We start from the raw sequence: 21,026 nt of genomic DNA, 5'->3' as shown, positions 1-21,026 counted from the left end.
CCTCGCTTCCTTACAGCTATTTCTACTCAGTCGGCCTGTCCTGCAGCTGATGTCGCCACAGATGCACTGCAGGGGGTATGGAAAGAAGTACAGAAGAACTTGGAAGCAACGGGGGCTTGTATACAGTTGCGTAGTGGGAGGAGTCTGTCAGTATCTGAGCCCTACAGGATGTGACAGAAGGTATATTTGTCTTCTAAAAATCTCAAATTGAAGGTTCTGTCTTTGAAACTGGCGCCGTGTTACGTGGGTCCCTTTGTCTTCATGTGGGTAGTAAATCCGCTTGCTTATGAATTTGATTTGCCAGCTACATTGAGGGTTCATAGGGTTTTTCATAAGTCATTATTGAAACCTTTTGTTCCTTCGATGTTCTGTTAGGTGTTGGCTGTCTCCTTCTCTCCGCCCCTGGGCAGAGGCTTTTGTTTAGAGGTCGGGCAGAAGCTTGCAATCACTGCCAGTTATTGGTTTCCCTCAAGGTGCTAGCTAGTCTGCCTCTGTTGGTCTCCTGTCTCTGTCATCTTATCTGCTATACTTTGCTATTGTCCGCCACGTTTTTCCATCTGCCTCAGTTCTGCTGAGTTTTGTTTGTGTTCGTTATTTACATCTGCCTTTTCTGTCGGTGTTCTACCCTTTCCATCCAGGTATGCCAGCACCCCTTTTCGGTCCCTAGTGAGAGTAGGGACTGCCGCCCAGTTGCCTGCCTGGGGTTAGCCAGGAGTGGAGGCAAGCAGGCAGGGACAGGGGTTGTAGGTGAGATCTAGGGCACCCGGGCTGGCATATCAAGGGTAGTATACCGTAACACTTTCCTTGCTTTAGGCCACCAGTGATGTGCCTTTCACTGCCCAAGGCCATCATGGATGTGGCCACTAACCCTTTCAATGTTTCTGAAACCCATGGTAGGTCTGCCTTAGAATATGTTCATACATGGCAAATACACTCTGGATTTTCTGTAGCAGAAAGTCCGCAGTGTATTAGAGCAACGTCAAAGTGCAGGGAATGTGGGGAAATCCTGTTCATATGTTGCTGAAAAACTCCACAGCTTAATTTGACCTGTGATACAGATTCCCATTGCAGTTAGCACCTGTTTAACATCTTTATGCAACAAGACGTAACTTTACGCGCTGGCTGGGTGGTACTTAACGCAACAGGACATAAACTTACATGTTTTGGATGGCATGGGTTCAGAAGTGAGCTTGCTCCATCCTGCAAAGGGAGCTGGCTGTGTCTGACAGCCAGCCTCCCTCTGCAACAGTGGGGATCGTTGAGAACACTGATTCCCACTGTCAACCCCTTACATCCCCCAATCAATGTAGGTCACGGCATGTAAATGGTTCGCAGAGGAAGCGATCTCCCTCTGAGAAGTCATCAGTCCTCCGTTGTGTAATCGCAGAGGAACAATGAGTTGCCATGGCAACTGAATGCCAGACAGTTGTTTCTGGGCCTGCTATGGCATGTGATCGCTATTGTTAGTGATAATGCATTGCAGTATAGAAGTACTGCAATACATTATCATAGCTTCTCTGGTTCAAGTCCCCTACAGGGACATAAAAAAAGAAACAGACGTTTTTTGTGCAGTTCCCCTCTTTGTTTACAAAAAAATGTTAAAAACCACACATATATGGTATCATTGTATCCATAACACCCTGTTCGATAAATTGAGCACACTATCCAGCACAGCTAAAAATCTGTATAACTTTTTTTTAAATTAAGAAACAAAGCCAAAATGCTTATTTTGTTCATTTTGCCTTCCAAAAAATGCAATAAAGCTAATTAAAAAAGCCATATGTACCCCAAAATGGAACCAATAAAAGCTACAATTTGCAACGCAAAAAAAAGCTCTCATACGGCCATGTCGACAGAAAAATTAAAAAATGATGGCTTTTGAAAAGTCAAAATGAAAATCTGCCAAAATAGCCTATTAAATGAGGAGTCAAATCCGTGTGTTACATGCAAATTTTCCAATGGCCTTTGATGCAAATTTTGATGTGGGTCCACAACAAATCCATCACATGTGAATACAGGCCTAAAGCGTTTTTCACTAGTTAAAACAAAAACAGCAAAAATGTTCTATAATAATAATTTAAAAAAATAAATTAATTAAACGGCGCTCACCTCCGCAGTCTCCCTCAGGTCCAGCGCACATGCTGCCAGCAATAATGTGCTATAGCAGCATGTGACTACTGCAGATCATTGGCCTTAGCGGTCCCGTGACTTCTTACTGGCATCACTGGCAGCAGGTAAGAGGTTTTTTCAGTTTTCTGCTGCATTTTTTTAACTACTGGACTCAAACATTTCCAGGCAGTACCAGGAACTTTGTGCAGACCCACATCAAAATTTGCTCTGATGCCAGGATGCATTGCATAGTTAGGAGTACAGGCTATCGAGCGTTCCCTAGCCATTGTTGTGTGAGAACTGGGCCACCCTCCAGGTAGAAGCAGGTGAAAGGTAAAGAAAATTGCTCCAGAGTTAGCTGAAAAAGCACAAGGAGCAGCTCCTTGATTGAAGAGGTTTTGTCTAACCCAGGAAAAAGTGCAGAGCCATTTTAAAAGATTAAAATTGAGAAATCGGCGGGTCCCAATGGCATAACCCCCGTGTTTTAGGAAAATTAAGTTATGATACACAGACCCTTGTTTCTTAGATTTAAGGACTCTATGGTGACAAGGTCTCTTCCACTGGATTGGCACGGAGCCAATGTGGTGCCGATATTCAAAAATGGGTCAAAAAGTGAACCTGGAAACTACCAGCCGGTAAGTTTTACTTCTATTGTGGGTAAAATGTTTGAAGAGATGCTAAGAGATGCTATCCTGGAGAAGCTCAAGGAAAATAGCTGCATAACTCCATATCCGCATGGGTTTATGAGAGATTGCTCCTGTTAAACCAACCTGATCAGCTTCTACGAGGAGGTAAGTTCTAGACTGGACCCGGGAGATTCGCTGGATCTTGTGTATCTGGACTTTTGTGTTTGATACTGTGCCACATAACAGGTTGGTATATAACATGAGAATGCTTGATCTGAGTGAGAACATGTGTGCAAGTGGGTAAGTAACTGGCTCAGTCATAGAATGCAGAGGGGGTTATAAATGGCGGATACTCTGATTGGGTCACTGTTACTAGTGGGGTAGCACTGCGGGCAGTATTGGAGAGGTCACCATTACTAGTGGGCTACCAAAGGGAGCAGCATGGGGGGGGGGGTCACTCCACTTCCAACCATATTTTCCTTACCAGACACCTTTTTCTATCTGGATGCCAGCTGCAGTGTGTCTATTTCATACAAACTTTGGGGAGAAGAATAATGTATGGGCCTTATAGTGTATGCTGATGTATCCCGAGTTCCGCTCGAATCAGCAGTCGGCCGTGCGGTGCTCGAGTCAGTCCTCAGGGGGGAGGCGGCTTTATGATTCCCCCCGGTCATCATGTGACTTCTCCCCGCCCAGAGGGGTGGGGAGTTCTGCACATATACCTGGCTGGTCCAGACTCTGATTGCCAGTGTTTGGTTTAAGACTTGTCTGCCTACACCCGCTATACTTGACCTGACTGCTTTGTTTTTGACTCCAGCCTTTAGTTTGACTCTGCCTCTGGTTTGGGCTCCTGTACTCCGCACGTGATTTTCGGTTTGACCCTGCTTGTTTTACGACTATTCTCTTGTCTGCTGCCTTTTTGGCTTCCTGTCAGTTACACGGTGCTCACCTGCCGGTCTCCCTGTCCCTCCTTCCTTGTGGTCTCTGTCACTAGTGCAGCGCAGGGACCGTCGCCCAGTTGTGGCCCTGGGGCCTAGCTCAGGGGGGAAAGTAGGTAGGGACATGGGAGAGGGTTGGCGTAGGGATCCCCTGGCCAGCCCTAACAGAAACACTGGCCAATATTGCTGCTGGGCACCCGTTGCGACCTACCCACATAACCCCTGATATGGAGGCTGTTGCTGCGCTTGCCAATCAGGTGCAAGTCTTAACAGGTATGGTGCAAGACCTGTCCACTCGGCTCCAGCAACAGGAACAGACCGCTACTAGTACTCTGGTCACAACTGCTGCTATCCTGGGGTCAGGGGGTAAAGCCTAAGATCGCTCTACCTGACGTTTTTTCTGGAGACCATAGGACATTTTTCTCTTTCCAGGAGGCATGCAGGTTGTATTACGATTTACGTCCTCACTCGTCGGGTTCAGCATACCAGAGGGTGGGCATTGTCATTTCACGTTTGAGGGGCGACCCTCAAAACTGGGCATTCTCGCTACCTCCCGACTCACGGTCCCGCCAATCGGTAGATGCCTTTTTATGACCCTTGGGCAGATTTATGATGAGCCAGATAAGGCAGGGTACGCCGTAAGTAAGTTATTGAATCTGCGACAGGAAAGACGCCCCGCGGAAGATTTCAGTTCCCAGTTTTGTGTGGAGTCAAGATGGAATGACCGTGGTCTGAAAGATTTATTTCTAATGGGGCTGTCGGAGTCCGTAAAAGATCTGTTGTTGTCGCACCCGGAACCCGAGATGTTAGAGCAGGCTGTGACTATCGTGGTAAAGGCCGACCGTCATCTTAGGGCCCGATGCAAGACTCGGACCGAACCGCCGGTGAACTGGTCCGAGAATCCGTCCATGACCTCAGCTACCAACGAAGTCCAGGCAATGGAAGTGGGCTCTATGTCCCCAAAGGAACGCAAGGAATTCTGGCTCAAGACCGATTATGCCTTTATTGCGGAGGCCCAGGTCATCAGGTCGCCAACTGTCTCAAGAAACAGCCGCCAGAAAACTTCCGCTCCTAGGTGATGTCCGGAGGGATCGCCTAGGAGCTCAGGTACTTCCGGAATGTTCTAAATTGTTTTTGCCTTTTTCTATTTCGTATGATGCTCATCACCTCAATGGTCGGGCCTTCATGGATTCGGGGGGCTGCCGCGAACTTCATTAATTTTGAATTTGTCAAGTCTATCTCTGCATGTCTATTACCGTTGAAACCTCCGAACTGGGTCTCGGATATTGATTCCACTTCCTTGTCAGCGGGATTAATCAGTAAGAGGACTCCTGAACTAGTCTTTTCTGTAGGGGCGCTATATTCTGAGGTGTGTTATTTTCTGGTAATGGAGAACCTTTCTGTTGATTTAGTCCTTGGGTTACCCTGGCTCCGGCTTCACAATCCCCAGATCGATTGGTCCTCCTCTGAACTAGTGCAATAGGGGCAGGGTTGCAGTGAGAATTTGGTCTTGGTCCAGGTGCATTCTACTGAGTGTGAGGTCAAGGGGTTACCTCCGTATATTGAGGATTTTTCGGACGTGTTTTCAAAACAACTTTTTGAGACGTTACCTCCGCACCGGGAATGGGATTGCAAAATCGATCCCCAAGGGGGGAGTATATAATGTTACAGTTTCTGAACGCAAGGCAATGAAGGAGTATATCACATAGAGTCTCGCAAAGGGACACATACATCCTTCCGAAGCGCCCGCGGGGCAGGGTTATTTTTCCTTGAGAAGTAGGATGGTGGCCTTCAGTCCTGTGTTGATTATAGAGCCTTGAACAGGATAACCATCAAAAATCAGTACTCTTTACCCTTGATTCCTGACCTCCTCAACCAGGCTATAGGAGCCCATTTGTTCTCCAAGCTCGATCTTCGGGAAGCCTATAACCTCATTCGTTTTAGAGAGGGGGACGAATGGAAAACGGCATTTTGAATGTTTAGTCATGCCATTTGAGTTATGCAACGCGCCAGCTATTTTTTAAGGTTTTATGAACACCATTTTCCAGGACATTTTGGGCACATTCATGGTAGTATATTTGAATGACATTCTGGTTTTCTCTTCTGATTGGGAGAGCCATGTCACGCATTTACAGACTGTTCTTTCCCGCCTTCAAGCCCATCATTTGTATGCTAAGTTGGAGAAATGCCTTTTTGGGGTACAGGAGATTGCTTTTCTTGGATATGTCATTTCTCCATTAGCCATCCGGATGGACTTGGACAAGGTCAATGCCATCACCGAATGGGTGCAACCCACCAACTTAAAGGCGTTACAACGCTCTTTGGGGATTTGCAAACTTTTATCGGACATTTATTAAGGACTTTTCGGTGGTGACCAAACCCTTGACCGACCTGACCAAAAAGGGGGCTAGGGTTGATTCCTGGTCACAGGAGGCTGTTAAGGCCTTTACACTTCTCAAGTGGGCTTCCTCCACAGCACTGGTTTTGGCTCAGCCGGATCTAGATTGCCCGTTCGTCATTAAAGTAGATGCCTCGGAGCATGGCGTGGTGGCAGTCCTCTCCCAGGAATCTCCCGGCCAACCTGGTCTTCAATCCTGTGCGTTCTTTTCTAGGAAGTTTAATTAGGCAGAACGCAACAATGATATTGACAACAGGGAATTACTGGCCATAAAATGGGCATTTGATAAATAGAGACATTTCTTAGAGGGCACTCGTCATATGATTACGGTCCTCACGGACCATAAGAATTTGGTTTATCTAGAGTCTGCCAAGCGCTTGAACGCTCATCAGGCAAGATGGCCATTGTTTTTTTCGCGCTTCAATTTTGTAGTCACATATGTGCCTGGGTGCAAGAATGTCAAAGCTGATGCTTTGTCACGCAGCTTCGGGGTTCCTGAGGTAGAGGAATCTCAGCCAGAGCGTATTCTGGGCCTGGGCGTGGTGGTAGCTGCCCTTACATCCGACACCTCTGCTTTACTCCTGGCGGCTCAGCAGTCCATTACCGAAGGTTTCCCTGAGGGGAGGTTATTTTCTTCCCAGGGCCTTGCAGCTTCTCATATTGGAGGAAGTTTATTCGTCAGTCTTAGCAGGTCATCCAGGAGTCCCAAGCACCCTGGAGCTGTGTGGCCGTTTGTATTGGTGGCCACAAATGTCTCTGGAAGTCAAAGGCATTTGTCAAGCCCTGCCCTATTTGTGCCCGAGGGAAGAGTGTACGGAGACGGCCTGAAGGTCCGCTTCTTCCTCTTCCTGTTCCTGAGAGACCATGGACCCATCTGTCGATGGGTTTTATTACCGACTTGCCCGAGTCCCAGGGCTGCTCGGTCATTTTGGTGGTCGTCAACAGATTTTCCAAGATGGCACATTTCTCTGCTCTTAAGAAGCTTCTGTCCACCCCTGAGTTAGCCACCATTTTTATCAAGGAGATTGTGCGTCTGCATGGGGTCCCCAAGGATATTGTGTTTAACCGGGGAGTCCAATTTGTTTCTTGGTTTTGGAGGGCCTTTTGTAAGAGTATCAGTATCAGGTTGTCATTTTCCTCTGCCTTCCATCCGGAGTCTAATGGGCAGACGGAACGTATGAACCAGGAACTGCTTCAGTACCTCAGAATGTACGTTAGTGATTGTCAGAGTCTCTGGGTCAATTATTTAGCGTTGGCCGAATTTGCTATCAATAACCATACATATTCGGCATCTGGCGTTTCTCCCTTCTTCTGTAACTTTGGTTTTAATCCCAGTTTCGCGGTGTCTTTCCTCTCTTCCTCTAACAATCCTTCTGCAGACACTCGGGTTCAGAAACTGTGGGAGGTGTGGAAGAAGGTGCTTGGCTACTTGGAGCAGTCCAGGAGTGCGGTGCTAAGGAGGAGCAGAGGTACACATACCATTTCTGAACCTTTTTCTGTGGGCCAGTTGGTATACTTGTCTTCCAGAAATCTGAAGTAAAAGGTGCCTTCTTTGAAGCTGGCCCCCCGATTTGTGGGCCCTTTTACAGCGACCAGAGTTCTTAATCCTATCGCGTACGAGCTGGCACTGCCGGACACGTGGAGAATCCATAAGGTTTTCCACAAGTCACTCCTAAAGATGTACGTCTCTCCAGTCGTGTTCGGGAGAAAGGGACAATGCGAAGAGGAGGCAGAAACTCTGAAGTTTACCCGAGCAGTGTCTCGGGCCATCTCCTCTGAGGAGTGTGAGGATCAGATTCTGTTCTCTTGGAGTCATCTGTGGCGAGTGCACGGACCCACTGTTCATCTACCACAATTTGGAGCACTAACAAGGACTGTGTTGAGAGAAGAGTAGGAGTAATTGAAACGAAGAGAGGAAGAGCATAGTGAAGAAAATGAGAGTGGTTGTGGTATGTATCTGACAAGTATTGGGAGTACCCCCCATAGTCATCCGACAGATAGCTGGGACTGCGAATGCTCAAGGTTTAAATGTGGGGAGAGTGACTTTTTGGATACAAACTTGTCGAAGGAAGAAACCTTGGAGAAAGTGTATTTTCCTTTGTTGTTGTAATGCTTAAGAGTGTTTGATTGAAACCGAAGTAAAGAAAAACTGTGTGCCTCCAGTTTAACGTTAACTAATGTGGACTAATGTGTTATTTACTCTGACTATTACAAAGAAGTACTGGTATCATGAAGACAAAACAAGTAATAACATTCTTCAGTGCTGTTGCTATTTCCTCAGGGCTTGCGTGCAGTTGAGCCAACTATACTTTGGATCTGTTGGTAGAGGATGGTAGAGCCACTCGTGACATATCTTGTAAGTTTACCCCATCATCTTCTCCGGCCAAAGGACTGATCCTGCCTGCTATAGTGATGCCAGCTGCCTGTTGAGCTATATGTTTACATGCCGGGCATAGCCCTGCTCCTCCCTTCTCCTGCTTATAGTTGGCACCAAAGAATTAGAGAAGAATTCACGCTGAATTTCACTCAACAGAGGTGCAGAAACACCAGGGGGTGAACGGGGCTGAAGGATCAGCATATCTAGGTGATTTCTGCAGCACCAGTGGTATTGCACTTGGGGTGCTTTAAACATGTGGAGAGAAGACAACTCTGGGCCCCACTGACTTAGAGGCTGGGTTGCAGTTGCGATTCCTGCGTTCCCCATAGCTACACAATTGAGTATATATGAGTGAACTGATAAATCATTAGACCCAGAAGGAGCAGAAAGAAAGACTACCACTAATCCCAGTACAGAATAATATTCTCCATGGACTACTTGTTCATTAAGAGAAACTGAATTTACCTCTACTCCATATAAAGTTTGCTCTCATAGAAATCTTTGTAAGGCCACTTGCACACAAACTGAAAAAAGGTTGCGCCCAACATTCTCTGGCGTAACTCAGATCGGACAGCCCTTCTGTGTGCTGTCCAAAGTATGGGACCTTACACATGTACATGTACTATTTTTATCGAAGAATAGAATCATAGAATGGTAGTGTTGGAAGCAAACCTCCCGTATCAATTGGTCCAACCCCCTGCTTAATGCAGGATTCACTAATTCCTCCCAGACAGATGTCTGTTCAGCCTCTGAAGACTTCCATAGAAGGAGAACTAATCACCTCCCGAAACAACCTGTTCTACTCATTGTCCCTTCTCACTGCCTAATATCTAGTTTGTGTCTCCTCCCTTTCAGTTTCATCCCATTGCTTCTAGTCTTTCCTTGTGCAGATGAGAATGCGGCTGAGCCCTCTGCACTGTAACAGCCCTTCAGATATTAGTAGACAGCTATTAAGTCTCCTCTCAGGCCTTCTTTTTGGCAAGCTAAACATTTCCAGATCCTTTAATCGTTCTACGTAGGACATGATTTGCAGACCACTTACCACCTTGGTAACTTTTCTCCAGTTTATTAATGAGTTTTTTTTAATTGGGGTGCCCAAAACTGGACATAACATTCCAGATGAGATCTGACTAAGGAAGAGTAGGGGATAATTACCTCACATGATCTATACTCTATGCTTCTCTTAATACATCCCAGAATTGTGTTTGCCTTTTTGGCTGCTGCATCACATTGTTGACTCATGTTCAGTCTATGATCTATTAGTATACCCAAGTTTTTTTCACATGTGCTGCTGCTTAGCCCAATTCCTCCCACTCTGTATGTACTTTTTTCATTTTTCTTGCCCAGATGTAGAACTTTGCATTTCTCCTTGCTAAATACTATTCTGTTAGTCTCCGCCTACTTATTTTTAAAGATCATCTGTGCTCATATATAGCAGAAGTGAATGAACTTCCCATATCATGGACTCAGAAGCCTTCCCTTCATTGGCATCCCAATAACATTTTTGCTCAGCTTTCTTCTTGGATAAGCGATTCCTAAGTTAGTCCATACACCTTCCTGCTCCAAGAAGATCTAAGCAAAGCTGATCACAGCCAAAGGGGAACAGTGGTCAGCTATAAAACTTTACACTTTCATGTCATTGATTGGTGTGGGTCTCAAGATTCGACATGAGTAGCAGTGCAGACTTCATTGCTGTATACATGGACCCTGTGTGGCAGCTGAGACTCCATAATCACCCCTTGCAGTTATTTATGTATGTTTGGTATTGTTGCCAAATATTCCAGAGCACGGCATATTTCGCAACGCAGGGCTACAAAACCCATCAGTCTGAATTGAGGAGAGTTTCATCATACCTCCCAACTTAACAGGGTAAAAAAAAGGGGAAATTACCGCAGTGCAAGATTTTTCATGAGCCCTGCCCATAGCTACGCGAAATGATGAAGAGTCCTCCTTTAATTATTATGAGCATATATTTTAGCTACTGACTTTAGGTCTTACAAATAAAAAATAATAGTATTAATTTATGAATACCATAAATATTATAGAGCAGGTTGTAGTTTTTAAAGAAAAAAAATAAAAGATTCACGATTACATCATAAGTAATAAATACATTTTTTGCTTTTGTGATAGTAAGGACCATGCTTTAAAAATACTATTGTTCGTTATCTCACACAGTTAATGGCATCGAAAAGGGGAAAAAACTGGCGGAATTACTATTTTTCATTCATTTACCTCCTCAAAAATGCAATCAAAAGCGATCAAAAATTTGCATGTACCCCAAAATGGTACAAACAGAAACTACAACTCATCCCACAAAAAAACAAAACCTCACAGAGCTCAGTTGGCGATAAATAAACATTTTAGAGGAGCTGGAATGTAGCGATGCAAATGCTATTTTGTTTTAAAAAGTGTTTTTATTGTAGATGAGTAGTAGCACATAAAAATGAATATATCGTATTGTCGTAATTGTGAAAAAGTCAGGAATAAAGGTAACATGACACTTATATCTTACCGCAAATATTGTATTGAAAGAAAAAAAATATAGATAGGTGGAATTTCATATTTTTTCATTCCACCCCCCAAGCCCGCCCCAATAAACAAAAGATTAATAAAAGTTATACAGTATATTAAATGTAACCCAAAGTGGCACCATTAAAAAATACAGCTTACCTGACAAAAAACACAAGCTCTCCTACATCTATATAGAGAACAAAAAATAAAAGTGAAATGGTTCTTGGAACTCAATGATTAAAAGAAAAAAAAAAAATTTACCTGGTCAATAAGGCGCAAAATAGTCCGGTCACTAAGGTGGCGGGGTGGTAAGTAGTGCGCAGTTTGTTATTTAACTACAATCAGCCCTATTGAAGGGATGTTGTTTTGGTTCCTAGTTCCCTCTCATTCTTTCTCATGGTCAGTGTTGCAGATAAGGCTTTCAATAGGGATAATCATAGACAATGATGTTTAGTGTTAGAGTCGGCATTATGGACAGATGGGGGGGCAAAAGGGAAAGCTGGAGTTAGAGCCCTTTTACACTGAACGATAATCATTAAAGAGATTTTGTCATTAGGAAACTAAAAATTAATACTTACCCATTCCTCCCCCTTCAGTCTTCTTACCACATCTTCTCTTAGCCAATCCTCTCCTGTCTCCTGCAGTCCCCTGGGTCACCTTGTAGTAGCCCACAGTTAGTGGGGCCCCTCCATAATGTTATATGTCTGTCTCGGGCCCTTAACTTGTCAGTGTCTTATGTGTGGTATGCATTTGAGTTATGTCTATTGCACCTCTGCTTCACTAAATTGGTTAATGTCTGGGTTATGTCTGGAAAATGTATCCCATTGTGTGTCATGTGACTGTGTGGCATATATGTGTTTGCAAGATGCAGTGCAGAGGTAGTGGTAGTGGTAGTTATCTTCGGTATTATTGTATCTTGTCACCACTGGAAGTGTGGGTGGTGGTAAGATACAGGCTGCTTGACAACCTGGGCACTCCCCCAGTTCTTAATTGGCTGTAGGGCTGCCTCCCCCTGCTTGGGCTCTCAGGTTCTGGCACTCACTAAGAGCTGCTTCCCTGGCGGCACAGCGGCTTCTTGATATTGCTGACCTCAAATCCCCTGCAGCCTCCCCCAGCTGCACTATCGCTCTCCCTCACTGTCACCCACCGCTGTACCCTAACCCTCCAGTCTTCCTCTGTAGCCTTCCCCCCAGCGTTTCCCTCCATCACTGTCATTCAGCACTGTCCTGTGCAGTCTTACTGCAGTGTTTCCGCTCCCCTCCAGCCTACCCCACAGCCTTCCCATCCACCTTCCTCATTCTCACCCAGCGATGTGCTGTCGAGTCCCCGATGCTGAGCCGCCACTATTTCCTCAGTGTCCGCCACCACTCTCTGGTCCCACAAGCTACCAGTGCAGGGAAGCCCCCAGGAAAGCCGCTATCGCTGCCGGAGAAGAAGCCGCTCTGCCGCCAGGAAAAACGCTCTTAGTGAGTGCCAGGACCTGTGAGCCCAAGCAGGGGGAAGCAGCTCTGCAGCCAGTTGAAAACTGGGGGCATGCCCTGGCTGTCAAGCAGCCTGTATCTTCTCACCACCCACACTTCCGGTGGTGACAAGATACAATAATACCGTCATCCTATGCTTTCCTGCAAGAGTCTGTCTAGTCTAAGTCTGCAGGCAAGAAGTCAGTGAGTGAGCCACGCAGACACGGATCGCTCTGTGTGTGGGGAGAATGGAGGAAGCCAAACAATGCCCTTCTGCTTGGCCTGGGACCAGTTTACCCAGGATGTGCCAGTGCTACCACTAAGCACTGAGTAAGAGAGAAGGACTGCTGCATGGCTAAAGGAAAAGACAAGTAATGTGAGTATGGACCGGTATAGGGTTAGAGAGAGAAAGAGTTGCCAGGAGCGAGATCACACAGATAACTCGGACTGTGGATTGTCTGGATTACCCCGAGGATCCTCCCTGTCGCACCACTTTATTCTGTTGTATCTGTGCCAGACTGCTGATATTATTTGGAGTTTAACAAGTTACAGTAAATGGACATTACCAACCGTTCACAATTTGTCCAGAACTTTTCTCTGTGTGTAGACTACTTTATTCAATCATCAAGATTCACCGCAGAGGACGGAACAGTTGCATCACGTGTGACAAAGAAGACTACAGGTAACCTCTGGTTACTTTTCCCTGTGACATTCCCCAGCAGTAACTTGTTCGGGACCTGAGCTACCCCCAGGGGAGGAGATGGTAGAGCCCCGAGACAAGGCCTTTATCTACCCCACTACCTCCTCGGCTGTGGGCTCACTACACAGACGCTGCAACCTCACCTCCAGCTGGTGGGATCCTCTTCTTTCTGTGAATAAAGCGTAAATTAGCTGCAGTTGACTTCCTGTAGGGCAGTGAACATTGCGAGTGATGTAGAGTTCACTGCCTAGCAGAGAATTCCGAATCCTCGGCAACCTGCTTTAGCGCGGATGTGCGATATTTCACCATTAGTATTTCATATAGTATATGAAACACTAGCAGCAAGACATCCCACATGCGCAGTCCCGCTAAAGCAGGCTCCCAAGGATTTGGCATTCCTTGCAAGGCAATGAATGCTACGTCACTAGTGACTAGGTACACTGACCTGCAGGAAGCAGAATACCACAATGTACGCTTTGTCACAGGAAGAAGAGGATCCGGACGGCTTGAGATGAGATAACCCACGGGACTGCAAAAGCCAGGAGAAGATAGGGGAGGTGAAGATGCAGTAAGAAGAGTGCCGGGGGAGGAATAGGTAAGTAAAGAATTTTTTTTTCCAATGACAGAACCCCTTTAAGATTCTCACTGGATTGTGGGAATTAGAATGATATTGTACAGTGTTAATACTATCAGCGACTGAAGGATGATTGATTTGCTCATTGTAAAGTTTCTGCAGGCATAAAAATCAAATAACAATCGGCCGTGTAAACAGTCAGTCATTCATCTATGAGCGACTGCCTGATTACTGTGAATGGAGATAGCCAGACTGATCTCCAGCTGGCTCCACCTCCATTCACTGAGTGAGCCTAGCTTCTGTGTGCAAGCATGGGAGCGATTATTGCTGGGACGACTGTTGGGCATTGCAGCGCCTGACAACAGTCCTGGGTAATAGGACTTTAGAGTCAGTTATTGTCAGTTGTTTTTTTCTGCTCACCATCCCATCTATTCCATTATATGCCTGACATCTGTTTGTTCTATCACCCTTCTGTTCCTGTCATCTATTGGTGGGTTCCTGTTCTTGCAGATTTGTCACCTACTAGTGATATGCATTTCATATTATTGATCATTCAACTGTGCAGCTAGTATATAATTTGGCCCTACTGTAAGTCCTGAGGGTATCTGATAGTTGGGGGACACTTATCTGGGAAAGTCGACGGCTATAGGTGAACTCCAGTTCTGTCGTCTTGTGTCTGGTTGTCGCAGTTACAGAACCCTATGACGCCCATTCATGTAAGTCATTAGTTCAAAACCGTAAAGGCGGAATTTATTGTTAAATCATATAGAAAGTTTGTGCAAATTTGGGTGGAATGATTCCTTGTGCTTCCACCTGTTTAGCATAAAAAATCTGGTTCTGTTTCTATAAAGCTTGGCATATAAACAGTAATCCTTGTAATAATCAAAACTTCCTATTTCACAAAGCAGCTGCTACCCACGTTGAGCCACCCACGCATGAAATATCTCGTTCAAAGGTGTATTAATATGACAATAGCCATGGCAACTGGAATATTGCATTAATCAAGATCCCTTTGCCTTTCCAGTCTAATCATCTATGTGTGTAATGGGCTACAGAGAAATAAAGACCACACTCAGCTAAGTGGCCGTACGTTACCGCCAATCAACAATGTGGCATGTCAATTGGAGGCCATTTAGCACATTTAAATGGAGCAGTCATCGTGAGTATACTGAACTGAATTGGAATTGTTAGTACGATTGAAACATAGTATGTTAGGCTGAAAAAAGACATATGTCCATCCAGCTCAGCCTATTACCCCCAAATGTTGATCCAGAGGAAGGCAAAAACCACAGTGAGGTAGAAGCCAGTATTCCCAATTTAAGGGAAAAATTATTTTCTGACTCCTGTTTGGCAATTGGAAAAATAACCCCCAGATCACCGACCCTTCTGAAGTAATCAGTCCCTTCTTGTACTCTTTTATCAAATTCACCATCACCGCGCCCTCAGGCAGAGAGTTCCATAGTCTCACTGCTTTTACAGTGAAGAACCCCTTTCTATGTTGTGTAGAAACCTTCTTTCCTGTAGACGTAGAGGACGCCTTCTTGTTACAGTCATAGTCCTGGGTATAAATAGATGATGGGAGAGATCTCTGTATTGATCCCTGATATATTATGCACAGTTAATAGAGCACCCCCTTGTTACAGTCCTGGACATGATAAATGATGGGAGAGATCTCTGTATTGTCCCCTCATATATTATACATAGCTATTAGAGCGCCCCCTTGTTACAGTTCCTGGTGTGATAGATGATGGAAGAGATCTCTGTACTGACCTCTGATATATCTTTACATAGTTATTAGAGCACCCCCTTGTTACAATTCTGCGTACGATAGATGATGAGACAGATCTCTGTACTGACCTCTGATATATCTACATATCTATACATAGTTATTAGTGCACCCCCTTGTTACAGTCCTGTGTATAAATAGATGATAGGAGAGATCTCTGTATTGTCCCAATATATCTATACATAGTTATTAGAGCGCCCCCTTGTAACAGTCCTGGGTATAAATAGATGGTGGGAGAGATCTCTGTACTGACCCCTGATATATCTATACATAGTTATTAGAGCGCCCCCTTGTAACAGTCCTGGGTATAAATAGATGATGGGAGAGATCTCTGTATTGTCCCCTGATATATTTATACATAGTTATTAGGTCGCCCCTCATCTGGCTTTTTTCTAAACTAAGTAATCCTAATTTTGATAGCCTCTCTGGGTATTGTAATCCACCCACTCCATTTATTACTTTAGTTGCCCGCCTTTGTACCCAGCCAAGTTCTGACGTGTCCTTCTTGAGTACCTGTGGCAGAAACTGTCCACAATATTTCATGTGTGGTCTGACCAGTGACTTGTAAAAAGAAAGAACAATATTCTCGTCATGTGCCCCTAGAGCTCTTTTGATGCAGTCCATGATCCTATTTGCCTTGGCAGCAGCTGTCTGACACTGGCTGCTCCATTTAGGTTGACAGTTGACTAAAACCCCCATGTCCTCTTCCGTGTCAGTGTTCCCCAGTGGTTTCCCATTTAGGCTGCATGTCCATGGGTGTGATTCCGCCGGCGATAAATCGATGGCGAAACTTGCTGTCTGAAGCTTTCCATACTGTTTCTATGGAAAGTGCAACCGCAGCATCCACAAGCGGAGAATCATAGCGATTCTCCGCTTGAGGGATTCAAATCGCAGCATGCTGTGATTCTCCGCTTGTGGACGCCGTGTTGCACTTTCCATAGCTTTCCACTTACATAGATTTGTATCATCTGCAAATATTGATATTTTATTGTACATTACAGTTTACATTATTGTTGGCAACACATCCTCTGTTTATATGATGGGGTGTGCTGCCAACAAACAATGACTTTGACTATTATACCCACATAAAAGTTGCGATCAATGACAAAGAAGGATTTGCTCATTTGTTGGCCGATCTCTGGGCATTTTTATACTGGACAATGTCTATACATCTCTATGAGGCCGTCTTCATCTGCTGTGAGGAGCTAAACCGCAGCAGGGATAGTGATCAGCGGGGGTCTCACAACTTTTGACATCTCTCAGATATGTCAAAAGTTTTGCAAAAGTGTAGTTGCTCTTTAACCCTTTCCAATCCACTGTCTGACGTCTGAAGACATTATGATTTAAGGCTGTACAGCTCCGATGTTGGCAGACGTCCGTCGGGGTTCTCTTACTGTATTATTGCCAGCCTCTCTGCTGTCAGAGCCTATCCAACGTGTCACCTCATGCAGTACTGGCTTTAGCCAGCAGATAGCGCCATTGTATAATGGCAGAAAAAGAGTAAGCCACCTAGGAAAACCAGGATACAAATTGGATTGGAAAGGATTAAATGAAGTTCTTACTTTTTGGGTTTCAATGGATATATCATGCAGTATAAGGCCTTCAAGACGATGAACCAGTGCATATAAGCATAGCTTGCTTCTAGTCATGGAAACAAGATGGTGTTGCTAGGATAGGGTGCTAAAAACTGGTATTTGTGGTTTATGTTTAATCAGTGTTCTGCTGAGGCACAGCGTCAGGAACAATAAAGAAAAACACTATATTCTGTCTTTCTGCACCAAATAATAAATCATTTATAGGATTTTCTAAAAATAATACTCAGAAAACGTAGCTGAAAATAGATAAAGTATCTAGCAAGAGAGCTGTAAAACATGGAGCAGAAATGTTACCTTCTGCAGGTGGAGGACAAATGTTTTCTCTGGAGATACCGGGTCGGTTCCATCATGTTGTTCTAGATGGATCAGGCTCTGACACTCCCAGTGACGAGATAGTTTATAATCTGTGTAGAAGAATACGGGCGGGTTATCAAACATGGAAAGAGTTGCAATACATCACCGTTTTAATGAAGCATATTTTCAACAAATGGTTATTCTTTTTTTTTTTTTATTAACTCTTTTTATTAGGTTTTATAAATAGTACAAAATACTAAATATCTAAAGCTTTTCACAGCATATTGAAGAAAGGCATGCAAGAATCAGTATCACTTTCTTGTATAATCATACAATCCTCCATAATTGCATCAAACCCACTAGGACTGGTATATTGCACTAGACTATAGTATAAAGAGACTTGTAGGTGGAAGTAATAAACTTAAACCAACTAACTTTCTGGGCACCAAGGTCACTCTACCGCTCTCTGCACTCTTTATACATGAATAATGGGGTTCTAAATCGAAAAGTCACCCGTTAGGCCGCCTGCACAGGACCTGACCCGAGCTCCTGCAGGGACCAGCGCGGCACTCACCCGCCAGCACATGCGCAGAGCGGAGCCAGCGGCCGGGTAGTGACATTTCTGTGCGGGGTTCTGCGAGACCCGCACAGAGATAGAGCATGCCGCGATATGTTTTCTGTGCGAGATTTCGCACGGACAAATCGTGGCTGTCTGCATAGGATTGTGTTTTCTAACGCAATCCTATGGCAGCTTCCATGGGCGGAAATTCTGCGGGAAATCCCGCCATGGAATTTCCACCTGTGTGCAGGGGGCCTTATTGATATAAAGTTTGTATCACAACCTCCAGTATGCTATCTATCAATATTTGTTGGTTATCTTCTCCCCTTTCTTAAAGGGGTTGTCTCGCGGCAGCAAGTGGGGTTAAGCACTTCTGTATGGCCATATTAATGCACTTTGTAATATACATCGTGCATTAAATATGAGCCATACAGAAGTTATTCACTTACCTTCCCTGCGCTGGCGTCCCCGTCTCCATGGCTCCGTCTAACTTCAGCGTCTAATCGCCTCCTGCTTGGCTGGAATCGGCACACGTGACGGGGCCGAGCTACGCGATGACGCGTAGAAGGGGGCGGAGCCAGAACGCCGCTGCTGCCGGACCGAGCCGAAGGCAGAAGACCCTTCTGCGCAAGCGCGTCTAATCGGGCGATTAGACGCTGAAGTTAGATGGAGCCATGGAGACGGGGACGCCAGCGCAGGGAAGGTAAGTGAATAACTTCTGTATAGATCATATTTAATGCACGATGTATATTACAAAGTGCATTAATATGGCCATACAGAAGTGCATAACCCCACTTGCTTTCGCGAGACAACCCCTTTAATCTATTCTCAATCTACCCAACTAGTTTGTGTTATGTGGTTTAACCTCTTAATGACCAAGCTTGTTTGCGCCTTAGTGACGGAGCCAAATTTTGGAAATCTCACATCTGCCACTTTGACATAAAATAACTCCGTAAAAGTTTTGCATATCCAAGTGATTCTGACATTGTTCTTTCGCCACATATTGTACTTCATTTAGGTGGTAAAAACAGACCAATAGAATTTATGCATATTTATTAAAAGTGCCAAAATTGGGGAAAAAATTTTCAAAATTATATTTTTTTCACATTTTCAATTGCAATATCTCAAATATGTGCAAACATAATATAGAAATTTTTGATAAGATATATATTTCCATCTGTTTACTTTATTCTGGATGCACATTTGAAAAGCTTTCGATTTTTATTTAACCATTTAGGAGACGTACAAATTTAGCATTGATTATCAACATTTTGAGGAACACTTTATTTTCCTACACCAAGCCAAGATTGCAAAGGCTTATAGGTGTCAGAATGATAGATACCCCCACAGATGACCCCATTTTAAAAACTACACCCCTTAATGTATTCACTGAGGGGGTCAGGAGTATTTTTACCCCACAGTTTTTTTCAGAAAATAATGCAATTTACAGGAGAAAAAATAAAATTTCATACTTTTGCAAATACGTCATTCTAAAGGCAGTTTTTTTTCTACAGTGCACATGAAAATGAGGATTTACACCGAAAAATGGATACCCCTATTTGTCCCGTGTTCAGAAACATACCCATTTTGGTCCTAATCTTATGTCCGTATGCGAAAGGGGGCCCAAACTGAAAGGAGCAGCCGGTGGCTTCCATAACAGACATTTTGCTTGAAGGCATTTTAGGCCCCATTGCCCACTTGTAAAGCCCTTGACTGGCCAAAACGATAGAGGACCCCCACAAATGACCCCATTTTGAAAACTATACCCGTAGAAGAATTTATCTAGGTGTGCATGGCATATTTTGACCCCACAGTTTTTGAATGAATCTAAGCAAAAAATTACGATTTTCATTTTTTTGCAAATTGTCATTTTAAAAACAGTTTTTTTTGTACAGCACACATATTAATGAATACTTGCACCGCAAAATGGATGTCCCTGTTTGTCCCGTGTTCAGAAACATACCCATCGTGGCCCCGTGGCCCTAATCTACTTACAGGACACATGGCTCGGCCTATAATGGAGGGAACACCCCTTGGATTTCACAGCACAGCAGAATAAATTCCAGGCCCCATTGCTCATTTGTACGAAAAAAAAAAAATCTGCGCCCTTTTTGGCATTCCCTAAATCTTAGATAAAAGTAATAATGTAAAACTGTGTGGTATGTCCGAAGACAGGGGTGATTACAGAGGCCTGGTTGGAATGGGCACATGGGGCAACCGTGTATCCCTTCTCTACCCATGCTTTTTGGGGGGTATTTCTTGACCTCAGTGGCGGGGATGGGGTGTAAAAGGTGGAGCTCTGCGAGGCTTCGTGAGCTCACTGAGGTGCAGCGGTCTCACACGAAAACGCTCAACAAGCTGCTCCTGGAACTGCAGGAAGGCGAACGTTCCCAGGGCTTCTTGTAAATTGCATGTTACACGTAGCAATCTAAATAACATCGGGCTCACGCGGCCGTATGTGGAATGCTCAGGCAGAGGCTCGTACGGCCGCGTAATGTACTGCACATAACTTCGTACTTACACAGGCGGTCATGCGTAGTACACAGTTTTTTGTTTGTATTTCCCGCACCATCGCTCAGCAATAACGCAGGTACCCACGGGGCTTTAATCCTAAGAGGATGCATGTTTTTACGTCCGCTAGGATTAAAGCCCACTTAGCTAGGATGTAAAAACACTATGGGGCTGTCACTAAGGGGTTAAAGTACGATGAGGTATCCTTGAATGACTTCATACTTTCTATGATTTTTTTGTGCGGTGAAACATTCTTCAATGTACGCATGCCATTTTAAAAAAAAACCCTTGAGCCCGTGACTCCAGTCCATGTTCTAATTCCAATCTTTCCATACACAAAAATTGCTTGATTTGGTGTGTTTTGTCTGTGAGTTTTCAAGATAGCGGCTGCAGACATTCTATTAACAGGCTACATTAGCTTACTACTATAGATAATACAGGTGGTACGTTCCAACTGGAAGCACTTTCTGCAGCAGGAAATACACTGTGGATTTTGCCTTGATTCCACAGCAAGACTCCTGACAAATCCCCGGCACAAGACCCACGTGTTACATGCAGATTTGCTACAGAATTTACATAATCAATTGG

The 21,026-nt window shown here is 44.6% G+C and overlaps 1 protein-coding gene across 1 annotated transcript in view; it reads right to left on the bottom strand.

Annotated features, from left to right (window-relative positions):
* The window catches only part of RASSF5 (Ras association domain family member 5), a 64,379-nt gene extending 46,997 nt beyond the window's left edge, over positions 1 to 17,382 (bottom strand). Inside the window, exon 1 of the mRNA XM_066600199.1 lies at positions 17,369 to 17,382. The gene's annotated coding sequence lies outside the window, so the exon portion shown is untranslated. The remainder of the gene's footprint in view (positions 1 to 17,368) is intronic.
* Positions 17,383 to 21,026: the final 3,644 nt, after the last annotated feature.

The sequence above is a fragment of the Eleutherodactylus coqui genome, chromosome 4 (genome assembly GCF_035609145.1).
Source record: "Eleutherodactylus coqui strain aEleCoq1 chromosome 4, aEleCoq1.hap1, whole genome shotgun sequence".
Lineage (NCBI taxonomy): Eukaryota > Metazoa > Chordata > Amphibia > Anura > Eleutherodactylidae > Eleutherodactylus > Eleutherodactylus coqui.
The sequence above is the reverse complement of the archived record's forward strand: the minus strand, read 5'-3'. Positions and strand labels throughout refer to the sequence as shown.